At 41.1% G+C, this 20120-nt stretch overlaps 1 pseudogene; it reads left to right on the forward strand.

Moving 5' to 3' along the window:
* Positions 1–286: 286 nt before the first annotated feature.
* On the forward strand, positions 287–8693 carry LOC101597454 (annotated as a pseudogene).
* The last annotated feature ends 11427 nt before the right edge of the window (positions 8694–20120 follow it).

Below are 20120 nucleotides of genomic sequence, written 5' to 3' on the forward strand. Positions count from 1 at the left end.
TATTTAATTCTCTCCTAAGATTATCATATCTAAAACCCCGCCTCAAAAAAACTCACAGAGGAATTATTTATTCCCCCCCCCCATTTTATAAGGTAACTAGACCACATTTGAAACATTAAAGAGTATTTATCTGGGTGGCGTGGTGCAGTCAGCTGGAGTGGTCTGCTAATGAGGAGGTGTCGTCGGCCAGGCCACCCTCCTTCGCCGGTCTGCACCAGGCTGCAGGGAGCTCCTCGCTGCCTACATCCCTGCGGCCTCTGCTCCCCTCTCCATCCGCGCACCCATCATGATGAAGAATGAGAAGAAGTCCTTGAATCAGAACTTGGCCGAGTGGAAGCTCTTCCTCTACAACCCGACCACCAGACAGTTCCTGGGGCGCACGGCCAAGAGCTGGAGTTTGATCTTGCTCTTCTACCTAGTTTTCTATGGGTTCTTGGCTGCACTCCTCACATTCACAATGTGGGCTATGCTTCAGACTCTGAATGATGAGGCTCCAAAATATTGTGACCAGATTCCCAGTCCAGGACTGATGTTTTTGCCAAAACCACTGACTGCACTGGAAGATACATTTAGTGAGTCTGACCAAAATTCCTATAAAGGGTACATTGAAGACCTTCAGAAGTTTCTGAAGCCATATTTTTTAGAAGAATCTCACAACCTGTCCTGATGGAGCACTATTTGAACAGAAGAGTCCAGTTTATGTTGCATGTCAGTTTCCTGTTTTCTTGCTTCAAGAATGTAGTGGTATGGGGGGACTTCTGTCCAAGATGGTGACTGCCTAGCTGCACTCCAGACACCAGGGAGAAAAAGGCAAGAAATTAAGGGCTAACAGGGTCTTTTTGCCAGTGGGAGGGCACAGAGTGGGGAAAAACAGGGAAGCACACATCCCCGCGCCTCCCGGCGTGACCCGGCGCTCCCCGGCCCATGCGCCCCAGCCCCGGCACTCCCCACGCTGCCCGCACGCCCCGCACACCGGCGCTCCCCGGGCAAAGAAAGGCAAGAAACTAAGGGTTATCAGGGTCTTCTTGCCAGTGGCAGGGCACAGAGTGGAGAAAAACAGGGAAGCACGCATCCCCCCTCGAGTGGGTAGTCTACCCCCACGCATATAGCCGCCGCACCCCACACCCTGTGCCCTGCGCCCCGCACCATGCTTTTGCTCTGTTCGCGTGACTGCCCAGACCATCGCAAGCCTGCCAGCCTGCTGTGCTGACGCGCGGGGATCTCCGCCTTTGTGCTCTGACCATGTGTGTTGGCCAGCCATGCTGTGCTCAGTTCTCACGCCCGTGGGGCGCCTCTGCCTTGATTAAGCTGCTGCCAGACCCCCTGCTGCTGTGCTCCCATCGCTTGCCTGCCGGCCAGCCACTGCTGTGTCCTGATCCCGTGCCTGCATCAGCTGCCTCTGCACTACAATTGCACATGCAGTGGGCCCAGTCCCATAGCAAGGGCCACACAAGTCCACACTGAGTCACTAGCGCCAGCTCAGGCACCATCCCCTACCTGTCCATCGCTACCCATCCATACTCCCCTGAGGTGGGAGAGCTCAGTCAGTTTTCAGGTCCCAGTATTCCCAGACAGAGTTTGGGCAGCTTCAGGGCTTGCTGCCTCAGTCTGCTTCCAAACTAGAAGGCAGGCAGCTTTGGTGCATTACTGGGTGAGAATTCAGGCAACTTTGACGCCCCTGTCAAGCTATAGATAGGCGGCTTTGGAAAGAGAGAGCAAAAACCCAGGCTACTTGTAACTGCCCCAGGCTGCCTTGGATTCTCATTAAGCTAGATCCCAGGCTGCTCCACTCACCTACCCGCCCATATACTGACATGGGTAGACCACAGCGCAAAAGAAATAACATGAAAAATAAAATGCAAGAAAATCCAGACAGATCACCCAGTCCAACAAGGATTACATCTAACCAAAACACAGAAGAGAGTTTAGGATCAGAACATCAAGTGGAAGCTATGAACAATGCAACCCTGACCATCCTACTGCTAGAACTGGCAGGAAAGCCACAAAGGATAGATAATCGTGTGGATGCTACCATCACTAAGCTAGAGCAATATGATAAGACACTGGAAGGAATTCAAAGAGAGCTAAGAGAGCTGAGGGAGAGTGAAAAAAAAAAAAAGAACCTTAAAAATCAGCTGGCCACACTAAATGAAAACATAAAGAAATGCAAGGATGATTTCCAAGAATCATCAAGAAAATCAGAAAATGAGGAGAAAAGGGAGCTGGACAGAGCAATGGAAGTGACACATAGGAAAATAGTAGAAAATGCAAACTTAATTGAACAAGTCCAAAACTCGCTGGAGGCCCTCAAGAATAGAGTCAGTGAAGTGGAAGATAGAAACTCTGATCTGGAAGACAGGATGGAAGAAACAGTTCGAGAGTCCAAAAAGTTCAGTAAATTCAAAAATTCCTGTGAACAGAACATGAGAGAATTGTGGGATAAACTTAAACATCCTAATATCAGAATCACTGGAATTCCAGAAGGAGAAGAATTTCAGACCAAAGGCATGGAGAACTTATTTAACGCAATAATTGAAGAACACTTCCCCTGTCTCTTAAAAGAAAGGCCAATCAAGATACAGGAAGCAAACAGATCTCCTAACAGACTAGACCCAAGGAGAAACTCACCAAGACAATTTATCATTAAGACGTTAAACATTGACACCAAAGAGAAAATCCTAAAAGCAGCTAGGGAAAAACAGCACATCACTTTCAAAGGAAACGCCATCAGAATTACTTCAGGCTTCTCAATGGAAACCCTGAAATCTAGAAGGGCCTATAATGAAACTCTCCAGACTCTAAGAAACTATGGCTTCCAACCCAAACTACTCTACCCAGCAAAAGTCTCCCTTATAATAGATGGTGAAAGGAAAACTTCCCATGAAAAAACTCAGCTTTACAATTATATAAACACAAAACCAAACCTACAGAAAGTATTCCAGGAAATTCTCCACAGAGAAGAAACAAATAACCAAACACAAATGCCTACAAGAAGCAGATCACAGCAACCAAATCCAGAGTAGACAGAAAAATTCCATGGAAATGCTAACACACCTCTACCACCACAACATGGCAGGGATCAAATCAAATCTCACAGTCATTACCCTAAATATTAATGGCCTTAATTCACCCATCAAGAGACACAAGCTAACAGGGTGGATCAAAAAATTAGGCCCCTCAATCTGCTGCCTTCAAGAAACCCACCTTACCACTAAAGACAGAAACCTCCTCAGGGTGAAAGGGTGGAAAACAATATTCCAAGCAAATAGGAATAAGAAACAAGCAGGTGTAGCTACATTAATATCAGATAAAATTGACTTCAAACCAAAAACAATCAAAAAAGACAAAGAAGGTTACTTCCTACTTATCAAGGGAACAAACCATCAAGAGGATATTACAATCATAAATCTGTATGCACCAAACACAGGGGCACCACAGTTCATAAAACAAAACCTACTTGACAATAAAACAGAAATAACCACCAACACCATCATAGCTGGGGACTTTAACACACCATTATCAATAGTAGACAGATTACCCAAACAGAAGCTCAACAGGGAAGTAAGAGAGCTCAACAAAACCATAGAGCACTTAGACCTAACAGAAATCTACAGAACTTTCCACCCCAAATCCACAGACTACACATTCTTCTCAGCAGCCCATTGAACATTCTCTAAAATAGACCATATGCTGGGTCACAAAGACTGCCTCCACATATTTAGGAAGATCAACATAATTTCCTGCATGATATCAGATCATAATGCTATATTCCTAGAAATCAACAACAAAAAAAACGACAACTGGAAACTGAATAGCACACTCTTGAACAATAAATGGATAGTGGATGAAATAAAAAAGGAAATTGCAAAATTGCTGGAATTGAATGACAATGAGAACACATCATACCAAAACTTATGGGACACAATGAAGGCAGTCCTCAGGGGAAAATTCATAGCACTCAATGCCTTCATAAAAAAGACAGAAAGATCCCGAATCAATAGCCTAACCATCCACCTAAAGGCATTGGAAAAACAAGAAAAATCCAACCCAAAGAGCTCCAGAAGGAAAGAAATAATTAAAATCAGAGCAGAAATTAATGAATTGGAAACCAAGGAAACAATTAAGGCAATTGACAAAACAAAGAGCTAGTTCTTTGAAAAAATAAACAAGATTGACAAAACTCTGGCCAATTTGATCAAGCAAAAAAAAGGAGAGACTCCAAATTAACAAAATTCAGAATGAAAAAGGAGAGATCACAACAGACATAAGTGAAATTGGCAGAATCATCAGGACTTATTTCAAAAACCGCTACTCCACAAAACTGGAAAATGTGGAGGAGATGGATAAATTCCTGGATGCATATCATCTACCAAAGCTAAACTCAGAGCAGATTAATCACCTCAATGAACCCATCACACTCACGGAGATTGAAAAAGTAATAAAAAACCTCCCAAAAAAGAAGAGTCCAGGACCAGATGGATTCCCAGCCAAATTTTATCAAACCATCATGGAAGAACTCAAACCAATCGTTCTAAAACTGTGCCACACCATTGAAGAACAGGGAAAGCTACCCAACTCCTTCTATGAAGCTAGTATCACCCTAATCCCAAAACCAGGCAGAGATGCCACAAGAAAAGAAAACTACCGGCCTAGTTCCCTAATGAACATAGATACAAAGATCCTCAACAAAATACTTGCAAACCGAATCCAACAACACATCAAAAGCATTATCCACCTTGACCAAGTGGGATTCACTGCAGGAACACAAGGGTGGTTCAACATACGAAAATCTGTCAATGTAATTCACCACATAAATAAGCTTAAACATAAAAACCACATGATCATTTAGATAGATGCAGAAAAGGCCTTTGACAAAATACAACATCATTTCATGATCAAAACATTGGAGAGAATCGGCATGGCCGGTCCACATCTTGACATAATAAAGGCAATATGCAAAGCTCCAAAGGCCCAAATAATACTTAATGGAGAGAGACTGGAGGAATTCCCATTGAGATCAGGAACAAGTCAGGGATGTCCTCTCTCACCTCTGCTTTTCAATATAGTTCTGGAAGTCCTAGCCCAAGCAATAAGACAGGAGAAGGAAATAAAAGGGATACAATTTGGAAAGGAAGAAGTTAAGTTAGCTCTATTCGTTGATGACATGATTGTATATGTAAGAGACCCGAGAGACTCCATTCCAAAACTCCTGAAGGGGATTAACTCCTATAGCAAAGTAGCAGGATACAAAATCAATGCACAAAAATTGGTAGCATTTCTGTATGCAAATGACAAAGACACAGAAAAAGAAATAAAGGACATAGTCCCATTTTCAATAGCAACAAAAAAAATAATAAAATACCTTGGAAAAATGTTAACCAAGGAAGTAAAAGATCTATAAAATGAAAATATAAAAACTCTCAAAAAAGAAATTGAGGAGGACTTGAGAAGATGGAAAGACCTCCCATGCTCTTGGATAGGCAGAATTAACATTGTGAAGATGGCAATCCTACCAAAGACAATATATATATTTAACACAATTCCAATTAAAATCCCTACAGTGTTCTTCACAGAGATAGAAAAAATGATCTCAAATTTCATATGGAAAGGCAGAAGGCCTCACATATCCAAACATATCCTCAGCAAAAGAAATACGTCTGGTGGCATCACCATACCTGATCTAAAGCTATACTACAAAGCCATAGTAATAAAAACAGCATGGTACTGGTATAAAAACAGGAGTATAGACCAATGGAATAGACTTGAGGACCTGGATTTTGGGTCCAGCAACTATAGCTACTTGATATTCGACAAAGGCCCAAACAATATAGGCTGGATAAAAGATAGCATCTTCAACAAATGGTGCTGGACAAACTGGATAACCACATGCAGGAAACTGAAACTTGATCCACACATTTCACCATGCACTACACTCAAATCCAAATGGATCAAAGACCTCAACATAAGACCAGAAACTCGAAAACTACTGGAAGAAAATTTAGGAAGTACTTTCCATGATATAGGAAGGGAAAAAGACTTCCTGAACAAAACCCCAGTGGCTCAAGTTCTTAAACAGTCACTCAACCAATGGGATCATATGAAGGTGAAGAGTTTCTTTACATACAAGCATATAATAAGCAAAGCCAATAGAATACCCACATGATGGGAGAAAATATTTGCAGGTTATCCAACTGATAGAGGCCTTATTTCTAGAATTTACAAAGAACTCAAAAGTCTAAACAATAAGAAGACAAATACCCCACTCACAAAATGGGGTGCAGAGTTGAACAGGCAATTCACAGAGGAAGCAATACAAATGGCAAATACACACTTAAGAAAATGTTCATCATCCCTAATCATCAGAGAAATGCAAATTAAAACAACAATGAGATTCCACCTTACCCCAATAAGGATAGCCAACATCAAAACGTCAAATGAAAATAAATGCTGGCAAGGATGTGGAGAAGCAGGGACACTCATTCTCTATTGTTGGGGATGCAGGATGGTACAATCACTCTGGAAAGCATTATGGAGACTCCTAAAAAAGCTGACTATAGAGATACCAACAGACCCAGTTATACCCTTACTGGGCATCTACCCTAAAACCTTCAAACAACAGGCCAGAGAGATTTGCTCAACCATGTTTGTAGCGGCTCAATTCATAATAGCTAAAAGCTGGAATCAACCCAGATGTCCATCATTAGAAGAATGGATAACAAAGATGTGGTATATCTACACAATGGAATTTATACAGCAGTAAGAAAAAACGACACAAAGAAATTTGAGGAAAATGGTTGAACCTGGAACAGATCATTCTCAGTGAACTTATCCAATCACAGAAAAAAAATCAACACATAGTCTCACTCATCTACAATACCTAACCTGAATCTACCCAAGATACCTTACATACTCAGCAAGCACCTCATGGACTAGATAATAGGATGGAAGGGAGGGCGGGGAGGGCATCGAAGGGTGGAAAACAGTAATCTGGACCCAAACGGCATTGGTACCATAAAATTCTACTTCCTAAAAGTCAGCCCAAATGGCTGAACCTTCACTAGACCTTTACAGGAAACACCTGAACCACAAGACACTGGAGAGGGTAGGATGAAAACTAACCTAAATCTTCTACGTCTTCCCTCCCTCCCTCTCCCAGTCTCCCCTCTATCTCTCTCCTCTCTAACTCTTGTATATTAGTTATGCTTTTCCTCAATTTATCAGTGGGCACTGGCCTGTAACCCCCACTTCCAGCTTGGGGCTACCATCCACAATGAGCTTTTGATCAGAGAAACCTACAAGGTTTCCCAAAACAATGACAGACTTCTGTCAGAGTACTTGATGACCCACCAAAGGCCAGTGGTAAGACCCTATTGCTGAAGACTCCACATGCAGCTGATACGCAAAATCGAACGGCATGGCTGGAAGCCAGGAGAGAGTCAGTCCCCAGACAGTCAGTGTGTCTAGTGCCAGAAGGCGCTACATGGGTGACTGGGGAAATGACCAATATCTTTCCAAGCAACTCATTGTCTAATCTAATTAGCAACAAATAGCCTGATGTGATGCCCACACAAGTGCAATAGTGGCACACAGCCATGGTGAGGAAACAACTACTCTTGATTTGGCTAACTGATCCCCTCAGTGGTACTAGACCCATAGCTAGAGCTGGGAAACAAGTCAGAACAATACCCAAACACAAACCCACTCTATCAAGCTATCATCAATCATGGGGTACAAGAGGGCCTACACCTATCAATCTGTCTACCTAAAAAGTAAGTGTTATTTCAATTTTCTGGGTGCTAACTTACTCTCCGTTGGAGAATCTGCTTCTCTTTTTCAGATAGATGCAGATCCTATGGAGAGAGCTGCCCCAACATACCTCAAAAGGGGCCCAACTGAAACTAAGGACAATTGGTGAAACAAGCAAGGGTGATGTTTTCCTGTGAACCAGATACCAGCACAAAGGGGAAGGAGACCAACACAGAGAAAAATCAACTTCTACCAGATCAGAGAGCCAGAGCCTCAGAGGCTCCCAACATCTCAGCACTGAAGCAGACCACAAATGAACCCAACATGGCTCAGGGAAATTTTGCGGAAGAGGGGGCAGAAAGAATGTCAGAATCACATGTTGGGTCATGATTTGCACAGACATTTAGCATACCAATAACTGGGGACTAACTGTACAATGCATGACCCATTTACATCAACAGGAGGGTCTAATGGGAGGGGGTACATCATGGATGAGCCTAAACAATGGTACCATACTGCCTGTATTTGATGAAAAAAAAACTAATAAATCAAATTTTTAAAAAAAATGTAGTGGTATGAATGATCCTGATTTTGGCTATTCCAAAGGACAACCTTGTATTCTTGTGAAAATGAACAGAATAATCAGATTAAAGCCTGAAGAAAATCCAATGATAGATTGTTCGTCAAAGGATCAAAGTATAGCAAATGTATCAACTTATCCTAATAATGGAATTATAGACTTAAAGTATTTTCCATATTATGGGAAAAAAGTACATGTCAGGTATCGACATCCCTTAGTTGCTGTCCAGGTCATGTTTGGAACTAACAGTGCCAAGAGAGAAGTAACAGTTGAGTGCAAAATTGAAGGAACAAGCAACCTGAAAAACAAGGATGTTCATGACAAGTTTTTGGGACAAGTTGCTTTCAAAATCACAGTGCGTGCCTAGTCCGAGTGGGGTGTCTCCACAGAATAAATGTTGTGCTGTCTGTCTGCATTTGTGTCAGCTGGTCCTGCCATTCTAGGAGGAAGTGGTGCTGTACCTGACACTGGGCGACATTGTAACGTGCTTCCACATCAGTGTCCAGTGTCCTCTGAAGTAACTGCCTGTTGCCTCTGCTGCCCTTTGAACCATTGGACAGTTGCCAGATAGGGACCAGTGAACACCCGATTCTAACACGAGAATGGGGGGGTCTCGTCCTGTTTATGTGGTGTAATCGCCAAGTGTCTTAAGCTTCCATGTGCTGTGTTGTGTAAATATTTTATGGATTTAACACTGGTAACTGTCATATTTTGATGCCAACAAAGTCAAAAGGATAAAATGGTACCTTGCCAACATCAAGTGACTATAGCTGCAAGAAATGTGTGTGGAGTTCTATGTGAGAAAGGAAAAAGAAAAGAAAAGTGGATCTGAACGTATTATCTTGGATTTTTTTTGGTAAAATTATTTTTTACATGCAGGGTTAACCCATGGATCCTTTGATTAAGAGCACAAACTTTTTGTTGTAAAACATGTAAAAAAAAAAAAAAAAACAACTAATGGTTTTTAGTGCTGGAACTAAGTCTCTTAAATTAGTGTATTTTAGACTAGATGAAACATCATTTTTAGATTAGCCAAGATGGATATGCATCACATTATTTATGAAATTAAATTCATAAGATCAAATTGTATAAGTTTGTAAAATATCTTGTTACTGCTTTTATTTAGCAGAATATGGACTCTAATAAAAGATATAAATTGTGAAAAAAAGAGTATTTATCTGTCACACACTTGAAAACTATTTACTTTATGATGAACAGTAAAAGAAAATTCTAAACAAAGTTATGTTGTGATTTAAGTTGTAATTCCTCAATTCCTCCAAGAATCAACCTTAATACTTTAGATTTAACTTACGTCATTACTGAACAAGTTTAACAAAGTACCACAGGCATAATCATAGCGTTGACTAAGGTTTGAATAGTTACAGATTGTGTCATAAAATTTTGTATATGTTTGGAATTCAATATAGTACTATAAAATTGACTTAGAAGAGATTAAAAATACTGCTTTTTGGTTCAAAAGTTAAAGGTGCTTATTCAAATATACATAGTGGAACATACATTTGAAAATTGTTTTGAAAACCATGCCCTGACATGCTCATTCCCTCTATTTTTCATGAGACTTGTCTCCTTTTTTCATTAGATCATGTCAGTCTAATCCAGTTTGTTTGTTCTTTGGGTATGTTAAATATGGCTAAATTAGTTTCAAAAACTGACTTATAGATTGGATGGACAACTTATTTAGCTTTTAAGAGTGCTAAATCTTCTCAAAAATGTGTGTATATAAAGGTATCCCAATTCTGATAAGCTTAAAGAATTATAAAATTTTTCATGTCTTCATATTTAAGCCAAAGACGTTACTACATAACATAGATTTCTTAATTTTAAATTCTTTCAAAAGATCTTTTGTTCATAGTTTACTCTCTGTAGCCTCATGTGTCTTAAATATGTAAACTCTTGTTTTTGTTAATATCAGACTTTTCCAGATGTCAGAGTACTAGGATATTATAATTGGGTTTATACAAAGTCCATGATGTTTAACTATCTATAAGTATACATTACCATGCCTGACCAAAACTCTGTAATTTTAAGATGGTTCTTGTCTTGTTCATGCTGGTTTTTCTATCACTGAGTTTATAATCTAAGTCTTATAAAAAGTGACTTATTATGATTTTGTTCTTAGAAAAACTGAAAAAGCTCCCCATGTCTTAGGAAAATCCACTGAATACAAATAATGTTAATATAATTTGTCTAAGCTTCATATAACAGTCATAAACATTTCTTTAGTTAAGCTTTAAAATTGTTCAGTGGTATAAAGTACTTATTTAATAAATGACTTTGTATCTGTCATATTGTCTCTAATGTAACTCAATAATTACCAAGTTTTGTTTTATTATTGAGCTATGTATAATCAGTCTCAGTCAAAGCTTAATTTAAGTAATTATCTCATTTATGATATCTTAAGTTCATTGTTTATAGAAATATTGGTACTTAAGACATGTTTCCTACCCTAAAAAATAATCTTAAATTGCTGTTCTGCTTCCAGTGGCTTTTGGGGGGGGTAGGGGAGAATTGGCACTTGCATTGGTATAGAGACTAGCCAGTTGTTTTCAAACACAGATGCCAAGTTTTTACAGTGTCTTGTCTTTTCCTAACATATAATTTCTAGATTGAATCCATTGCCTTAATGTTAGTGATAAAATAATCGATAAAAATATTGTTTCCAGGGCTATTAAAATAGTCTGCCATACTTATAACTGAAAGATACTTAAAAGATAGACTGCGTATGCTTTCTATGTCCCAATATAGCTTACACTGTTACCTGACAACTAAACTTAAATATTAATCAGGATGATTTTAAACTATTGTGTCATTCTCTTAACCACATCTGCTTTGCTAACCAGCTATATTCTGCACCCTTTTAAACTAATCTGTTTTGCTAATCAGACATGTACAGTCTCTCTGAGTTATTAGTAGCCATATGTAGAAGCCACAATCAATTGGAAACATTGGAGTTAAAAGGATAACCAATATTTTTATTCTTGTTCACAGGTCAAAAGGCCACAGGAGATGATGGACACTTGAACTTCTAGCCTGTGGTAAGTAACCTGTCTTCTTGATCAGAAAGGATTTGGAGACCTAGAAATGAATTCCAAGTCAGTGTATCTGCAGCAGGAGAGTCACACTGGGGGAAAATTAGTCCCCCAGGTTTCCCAAAAGAGGGAGGACCACTTGATCAGCATGGCCTTGACTTATCGTAGCAGATGACAATGCTGAGAGTCATAGAACTCCTCACAGGTCCCTAAAAGTCTCTCCTATAGAGACTTTTAGAGACCTTCGAAATATGTAGTTAATTCTGACAGCCTACATGGTTTTAATCACCCAATGAGGAAAATATAACTACATTATGAACAATGATTTGGACTAATAGGTTTCCCTGTCAGATGCTAACTTACAATACTAGACTTTAACATTAACTCATGCCTTCTCCCTCTGCCTGTCCCAGATTAACTTCACCTACCTTGACCCCAGCTCTTCCCACTTGCTTTAGCCAGGATCAGAGGTATTCCTCAGGACCCTTCTTCCTTAGCCCTTACTCTATCTCATCCAGAAAGTACACTGCCACCCAAATGGGCACTCTCAAACTTGAACTCTCTTCTGTTCCTACCCTTCCCCTGATCCCAAAATGCCCTTCTGCCTCTTCTTGCTCCAAGCCCACTATCTCTCATCTGTGAATGCTCATTCTTCCTTTACACCTGGCATTTTCATGTAATAGTTGTTGACAAGAATAACAAGTTCCTTTATGTTATTTTCCTTTCTGTCTTCTCATGGAGTGTACAGAGCCCATTTTCCTCACCTTCTCTGTAATAGGTGTCTGCCAGCAACTGCCCTGAAGCCTGCTCAGTATAGGTAATTTGTAAGAGGAGTCTCTGCTTCACTCAGGACCAAGTCGTAACAACATGATACGCTGGCACTGTCAATCTCACCACCCTGCCACCTCTAGCCACCATGAAACTGCCTCCTCCTCATCTGCCCTGAAAAGAGACTCATCCACTGCATTATCCAGACTCTCCCAAAAGAACACATCACCCTTATGATCAACATAAAAAACTAACCTTTGTCTCTTATCATTAACAAAAGGCTTGAATGTTAGGTCAGGACAAATTGGAGTTACAGCAGGAGGGCAACAGAGACATAAGGAAGTAGGTCATCCACATTCCTCAAGAAACAGCCCAGCCATTATCACTTGCCTAACAATGTCCCAGGTCTAGGTTTCCTGCCTCCTTATCTCCCACCTTGTCACTTCTGGTCTCACACCCTGTGACTCATGTAAAGAACAAAGGAGTTCCTCACCTTCCCCCAAGATAGTGCACTATCTGTAATCTCAAAGGTGACTGCTCCACTCTTGAGAGTCAGTCCTGGCAGCTCATGTTTTTCCCAAATAAAAGCTTCCAATCTTTGCCTCAGAGTAGTGTCTGTGGTCTTGGTCACTCCTGAACCTTACGCTAGGGTCTGAGTAGTATCCTAAATCTAGTTTCATATAATCAGTAAGAACTGGTGGCCATTGGTTGCTCATATCTGTTTGCATAAATTGATGGGCTGTGAGAAATTGTTGTTGCTTCCTTGTAACTAGAAGAAATATGATGACATGATGGATAAGGGAATAAGGGAATGTGATGGATAATGAAATGTTATAAAGAAATGTTAACATTGGCATACAGGATGTACTGCCTTGAAAAATGTTACCTTTTGTATGCAGAATACCAGGCCATCTGCTTGAATGAGATAACCACTAATCATTCTTTTTCTCTTCACTTTTCTCACTACACTTATGACTGTTGTCATGTAGACTTGTTTAGCAATTTGTCCTTATAAACCATGACCAGATGTAATGGGGGGCTGCACTCTTGAGTTCCCAGCTTGAAGTGTAGTCCTGGCCAGAAATAAATGCCTTTATTTATTGTCATATTTGTGTCAGAGTGGTGAATCTCTGAGTGACCCCATTCCCATTACAATGCATACATTTCTTTTCTTATTGCTATACCTGACAGAAATCAATTTGGAGATTCCTAAAAAGAATGAACATAGAGCTATCAACAGACCCAGTTATTCCCTTACTGGACATTTATCCTAAATGCTCCATGCATCACTAGAGAGTTATTTGCTCAACCTTGCTTATAGCTACTCAATTCATTATAGGTAAGAACTATAATAGACCCAGATGCTCATCATTAGATGAATGGATAATGAAGTGATACATTTACACAATGTAACTCTACTCAGCAGTAAGAAAAAAAAGATACAATGAAATTTGTAGAAAAAAATGGACAGACTTGGAACATCATATTCAGCAAACTCATGCAATCACAGAAAGACAAATGCTGTATGGTGTCACTTATCTGTGTTGCTATTAGTCACTTATTAGTTGCTAACATACATGATAGGCAACACAAGGTCCAGATAATAGGGATAGGAAGGTTGGAGGGAGGGTAAGGGGAGAGGAGAAACAAACACAAAACTAAATCCAAAATGAGCTGGTACCATAGAAACTTTTATCCTTGGAGATAGTCTAAAAGATATAACCCTCAAAAGGTGTAAGGGGGAAGCACCTAAAAAGTAGGGCCCTGGAGGGGGTGGGATAAAGCCTAAGCTTAAAAGAAATTTTTTTCTGTCACTAGCTTGTAACTCCCAATACCAGAGACTGGTTGCTACCCACATGGAGCTGTTGATCAGAGAGACTAACAAGGTCCCAAAATCAAGACAGCTTTCTGACAATGCCTGTGTAGTGCTGGAAAATGCTGCATAAACTACTGGGAAAAAGTGGCCAACAATAGTCTGAGAAACAAGAGGTCTAAGCTACTCAGATGAAAACACCCTGACAGGATGTACACACCAGTGCAATAGTGGCACACAGCCTTAGTTAGTAAGCAATAGCTTCCTAATTGGCTAAGAGATCTTCTCAGTGTAAAGGAAGCTATTTCTGGAACTGGGAACCACATCAGAATCCTATGGAGACAAAGATTATGCTCTCCAGTGTCAAGTGCATTAGTCTTTGGCTAAAAGAGAGGTTACATACATCAAATTCTCCCTACATTAACAATTCTTATACTGTTTAAACTACAGTGACTTCACTGTCCAGTGGAGATCTGTTCTTTTCCAGAAGATAGCAAGACCGAAGGAGATAAACTACTAGGGGAGAGGAGTATGAGTGCTGCTTCCATGCTGAACCTGATAATCAGTTCCAGGGTATAGGAGACAGACTCAACACCTGCCAAAGCAGAGATCCAGAAGCACCTAAGAGCTCATCACTGCAGAAAGATTATAAGAGCCACAGGATGAGACATCATGCCCAGAGGCATTTCCTCTCCCCCCAAATAACTGACTGCTGCTCCCACAATGCATAAACCACAAGCCCACAGGGAATACCTGCTACCCCACTGAGGAGCATCCCCAACAGAATGGGGGCAGGGACAAGAGAAAAGAGGGTACACCAACACATGTTGTATCCTACAAAATATATTGTTAACAATAATAATAATAAGACTTAATTATAGAAACCTGACTCCAATTTCAGAAAGTAATTTTCCTAGTTTTGGCATTTAACACATTCAGCTATTATGTGTAATTTCCTGACTCCTTAATTTGTTTTACCATTCTTCTCTCTCTCTCTGTCTCTCTTTTTGACGTAGGGTCTCACTCCAGGCCAGAATGAACTGGAATTCACTATGTAGTCTCAGGGTGGCCTCAAACTCTACCTCTGCCTCCTGAATTCTTGGATTAAAGGTGTGCGCCACCATGCTTCAGCCCCATTCTTCTCTTATATGGTGTCTGTGATCAACAAATCAAACTCTTGTTAGGTAGGAAGCTGAATGTCACTAAATATATGAAATGTGGACCCAGCAATAGCCCTGTGAGGGCTGGACAGCTGGATTAGTGGTTCAGCACTTGTCTGTGAAGCCTAAGGACCCCGGTTTGAGGCTCGATTCCCCAGGACCCATGTTAGCCAGATGCACAAGGGGGTGCACGCATCTGGAGTTCATTTGCAGTGGCTGGACCAGGCTCTGGAGTGCCCATTCTCTCTCTCTATCTGCCTCTTTCTCTCTCTGTGTCACTCTCAAATAAATAAATAAAAATAAACAAAATTTAAACAATAGCCCTGTGAAACAGCTAGCTCATGCTGTTTCTTGGCTTCCCAGATGAGGAAACCAAGATGCCAACTGTCAAGCTGTGTCACATTGTGTACTGTTGTGTTACTTAAATATTTATGGGTTGAAGGAAAGCAGTGCTTACTAGAAAAAAGAAAGCCACAGAACAGAATTTCTAACACCAGTATCCATGGGGAGACCATTGTCCTTTTTCAAACACCAGTAAACCTAGGCTAATCATGTTAACTGGTTTATATTCTTTTCATTAAAACATGATCCATCTAACTAAGTGATGAAAAAATGATAAAAAGCTATCAGATGATGTAGATAGAAGTCCTCTAGGGAAGGACTAAGGACACAGACACTTCAGTTGCTGAAAGAAAATCGAAAGGATAAGGGAGAGCTGAGCAATTTTAAGTGAAAAATTAAATTAATTGTGAAGTCTAATTTAAAATAGAGCAGCAGATGTAAAGGGAATTGAAACTCCTCCTTGGATTGTTTCCCCTAAACTTTCCTGTGCTTTCATTCATCCCAAATATCATCCTGTTTATACCAAGTAGCAAGACTAGATTAATTAAGAAGTAAAGGAGCCCAGACAGTTCATTTCTAGGGATTACTTGTTCATGGAATGTAGGAAAAGCAGAAAATGCTTAAAAATTTATAAAAGACTTCTGGGTAAGATGATGGCATATGAGCCATGCCAAACCAGCCTAGGGAGGGATGTAAGCAAAACCACAGCAAAGTACATTCTTCTTCAGAAAAGTGAAGGAGTATATGTTATTCTTAGGCACAGTGGGGAAGCTGGAGAGATCAAGATCCACCAGAAAGGAAGAAAATGGCCAGAATCCCACTGAGGCACTTGTGGCCTGCTGATTCATCAGGTGCGCCAAGCAGCAGCAGTGGAGACCAAAAAAAAAAAAGGGATTTTCAACTTCATCAGTGTGGTGGTTTGATTCAGATGTCCTGCATAAACTTAGGTGTTGTGAATGTTAGCCCCCCACCTGATGGATATTTGGGAATTAATGCCTCCTGGAGGGAGAGTATTGTTGGGGGCGGGCTTATGGGCTTTATAGCCACTTTCCCAATGCCAGTGTTTGGCACACTCTCCTGTTGCTGTGGTCCACCTTCTGTTGGCCAGGGGGTGATGTCCACCCTCTGCTCATGCCATCATTTTTCCCTGTCATCGTGGAGCTTCCCCTCGAGCCTGTAAGCCAAAATAAATCTTTTTCCCAGAAGCTGCTTCTTGGTTGGGTGATTTCTACCAGCAATACGAACCGGACTGCAATAGTAAAGTGGTACTGAGGAGTGGGGTTGCTGCTGACTGTGTGGCTTTGGCCTTTTGGAGCTGGTTTTCAAGAGCAATGTGGGAGGATTTGAAACCTTGGCCTAAGAGATGCCTTGCAATGCTGTAAGTACAGCTTAATGGAATATTCTGGTCTGAGCTCTAAGACCTGAATGCAGTAAGAACTATGGACTGTGAGGTTTGGCTTATGAGGGTGAGAAAGAGCTGTGCCTGGACTGGGCTAGCAGTTTGTGTGAGAAGCTTGCTCTTGTGCCCATGTCCTGAGAAGTTGTGTAGGGTTGCTTTGCATAGAAAGGAACTGGTGTGAGCAGACGAATATGGCACAGAAAGAAAACTCTTTCAGTGAACTGTTGCCTGTTCAGCTGCAACTGATAGATTACAACCTTTGAGACTGGGCGAGCTGATCTGTGCTGGGGCAACAGGAAGAATGTCAACTCTTTTGAAGGGGCCTGAGTGCTCAAGGAGTATCCTGTTCTTCAAAGTCTGCTTTATTCCCCCCTGGATTAACAAATTGGAACCCTACCTGGTATTGTGGAGTATAAGAAATGCTGGAAAGAGGGTCATTGAGTTTGCAACACGGTCTTGTGTTTTGGAAATGGCCATGGGCAGTGCAAAGCGGGTTTGCTGGTTGCCTGTATAGAGACCCCATGGGGCCATGAGGATGAACCGTGGCTTGCAGTGGAGACCCAGTGGAGATGCCGGGACCATGAGATGGCTGCCAAGGAGCTGCCGGCCCCGGTGAAGTTTCCCAGGACTGTGAGTAGCCTAACTGGAGGGGCAGAATTGGAATGCCAGAGACTTGTTTCTGGTTAGAATTATTGGACATGAAGATTTGTCACTGTCTAGAGGTGTTGGACTTGAAGCTACAGATGTTTGCCCTGGTTGTTTTGAATCTTGTATTGGTTGAATGTTTCTTTGCTATGCCCAATGCCATCTATTGCAGTATGAGTATTTATTCTGTGCCATTATGGGTTTTTTGAGGTTATTTGTTGGTATTATGGCTGTGAAAAGATCTTGGACTATTGGGATTGATTAAAAACTGTGGGACTTTTGGGCTGGAGAGATGGCTTAGCAGTTAAGCGCTTGCCTGTGAAGCCTAAGGACCCCGGTTCGAGGCTCGGTTCCCCAGGTTCCGCGTAGCCAGATGCATAAGGGGGCGCACGCGTCTGGAGTTCGTTTGCAGTGGCTGGAAGCCCTGGCGTGCCCATTCTCTCTCTCTCCCTCTATCTGTCTTTCTCTCTGTCTGTCACTCTCAAAATAAATTTAAAAAAATGAACAAAATATTTAAAAAAAAAACCTATGGGACTTTTAAAATGAGATGAATTCATTGCATTTTACAACATGTATGATTATCAGTTTATGGAGGCCAGGAGCGGAATGTGGTGGTTTGATTCAGGTGTCCCCCATAAACTTAGGTGTTCTGAATGCTAGGTTCCCAGCTGATGGATATTTGGGAATTAATGCCTCCTGGAGGGAGTGTATTGTTGGGGGCGGGCTTATGGGCTTTATAGCCAGTTTCCCCATGCCAGTGTTTGGCACACTCTCCTGTTGCTGTGGTCCACCTTCTGTTGGCCAGGGGGTGATGTCCACCCTCTGCTCATGCCATCATTTTCCCCTGCCATCGTGAAGCTTCCCCTCAAGCCTGTAAGCCAAAATAAATCTCTTTTTCCCAGAAGCTGCTCTTGGTTGGGTGATTTCTAACAGCAATGCAAACCGGACTGCCACAATCAGCCTTCTTACAAAGTTAATAAATTTTAAGATCAACTAAGGAGCTACTGTAAGGGACATAGGTGGAACTGGACGAGCCACTCCAGGAGTCTACACTTTGTCATTCCCAACCATCAGCACTGTGAACCTCTGGCACTCAGCCCTCAGTGGCAGTGCAGCCAGCACAGCTGATCAGAGCTCCAGCTCCACAGCACAACAGGGAGGGATTGAGGTAGACACTCAGGATTGGTGAGGTTGGAAGCCACCCCAAAATGTAACGAGGTTGGTTGAAAAAAAAAAAAAAAAAACAGGTACATAAGCCAGTATTGGAAGAGCTAATCTCTCTTTCCTTGTCAGGGCAGGTTATGGGTTATATATTCTCAGTTGGCTTTACCATTTTCAAATAACCTGTATCTGAGGGTTGAATATTATTGCCTTTGATGCTTTCATATTTTTAGGGCCTTTGTCTTTTGCTTCTTTCATTATTGGGGGCAGGGTCTGATCCAGGTCCAGGTTGACCTGGAGCCCAATTCAGAACAAAAATCTCTACCTCCCAGCTGACAAGATTAAGGGTATAGAACAACACACACCCCTAAGGATCTGTTTGCTTTAATCCCCAAAATTGCATACTCTGTGCAGGATTTATTGACTATGTATATTGCTCAGTTTAAGTTTAGAATTTGCCAGTAAGTTGCTCCAACCAGTCCATTAGAATGCTTGCTTAGAAAGCAAATTCAGCACCTATGATTACTTCTGTGGTTGGATTTGGGTACAAGAGCTACACTTGGCACCTTAAACTCATATCTTGAAAGTATATAAACATGGATTGCCACATCTAAGAACACTGCAGGTAAGTAGAAAACCCAAGCATCAAATCAATTCAAGATGCAAAGGTCACTACATTATAATACAAGAAATACAAAGAATCAAGACAACACATTCCCACCCAAAATTATAAATCCATAAGAAATAATCACCAGTGAGACTTTTAAAGCTTTTTTTTCTAACTTACTTATTTATTTATTTTGAGAGCGACAGACACAGAGAGAAAGACAGATAGAGGGAGAGAGAGAGAATGGGCATGCCAGGGCTTCCAGCCTCTGCAAACAAACTCCAGATGCATGCGCCCCCTTGTGTATCTGGCTAACATGGGACCTGGGGAACCGAGCCTCGAACTGGGGTTCTTAGGCTTCACAGGCAAGCGCTTAACCGCTAAGCCATCTCTCCAGCCCCAGTGAGACTTTTAGATGAAATACCTGACAAAGATTTTCTTTAAAAAGATTGTATCTATACTCAAAGAAATTAATGAATAAATGAAAGGAATCAAAGAAGAAAGTAAAGGAATTAAAGAAAAAAACACATTTCTGAAAGGAAACATAGGAAACCAGCTTAATCAAATAAGGAGATCATTATAAGACATGAGTAAGGAAATAGGAATACTGAAGAAATATCAGGCTGAAATTCTAGCTCTGAAGAAGACAGTCAGTAAAATAAAAACCTTAGTAGAAAGCCTCACCAGTAGAAGAGATGAAAGACAGAACTGATTATCTAAACTAGAAGAAAGGTGGCAGACCTAATACAGTCTAACACAGAGAAAGACAACCTAATAGGCAGGTATTAATGGAAATTTCAAGATATCCAGGACACTATGAAAAGATTAAATGTAAGAATTTATGGTATG

This window comes from Jaculus jaculus, chromosome 9 (assembly GCF_020740685.1).
Source record: "Jaculus jaculus isolate mJacJac1 chromosome 9, mJacJac1.mat.Y.cur, whole genome shotgun sequence".
NCBI classification, from domain to species: Eukaryota; Metazoa; Chordata; class Mammalia; order Rodentia; family Dipodidae; genus Jaculus; species Jaculus jaculus.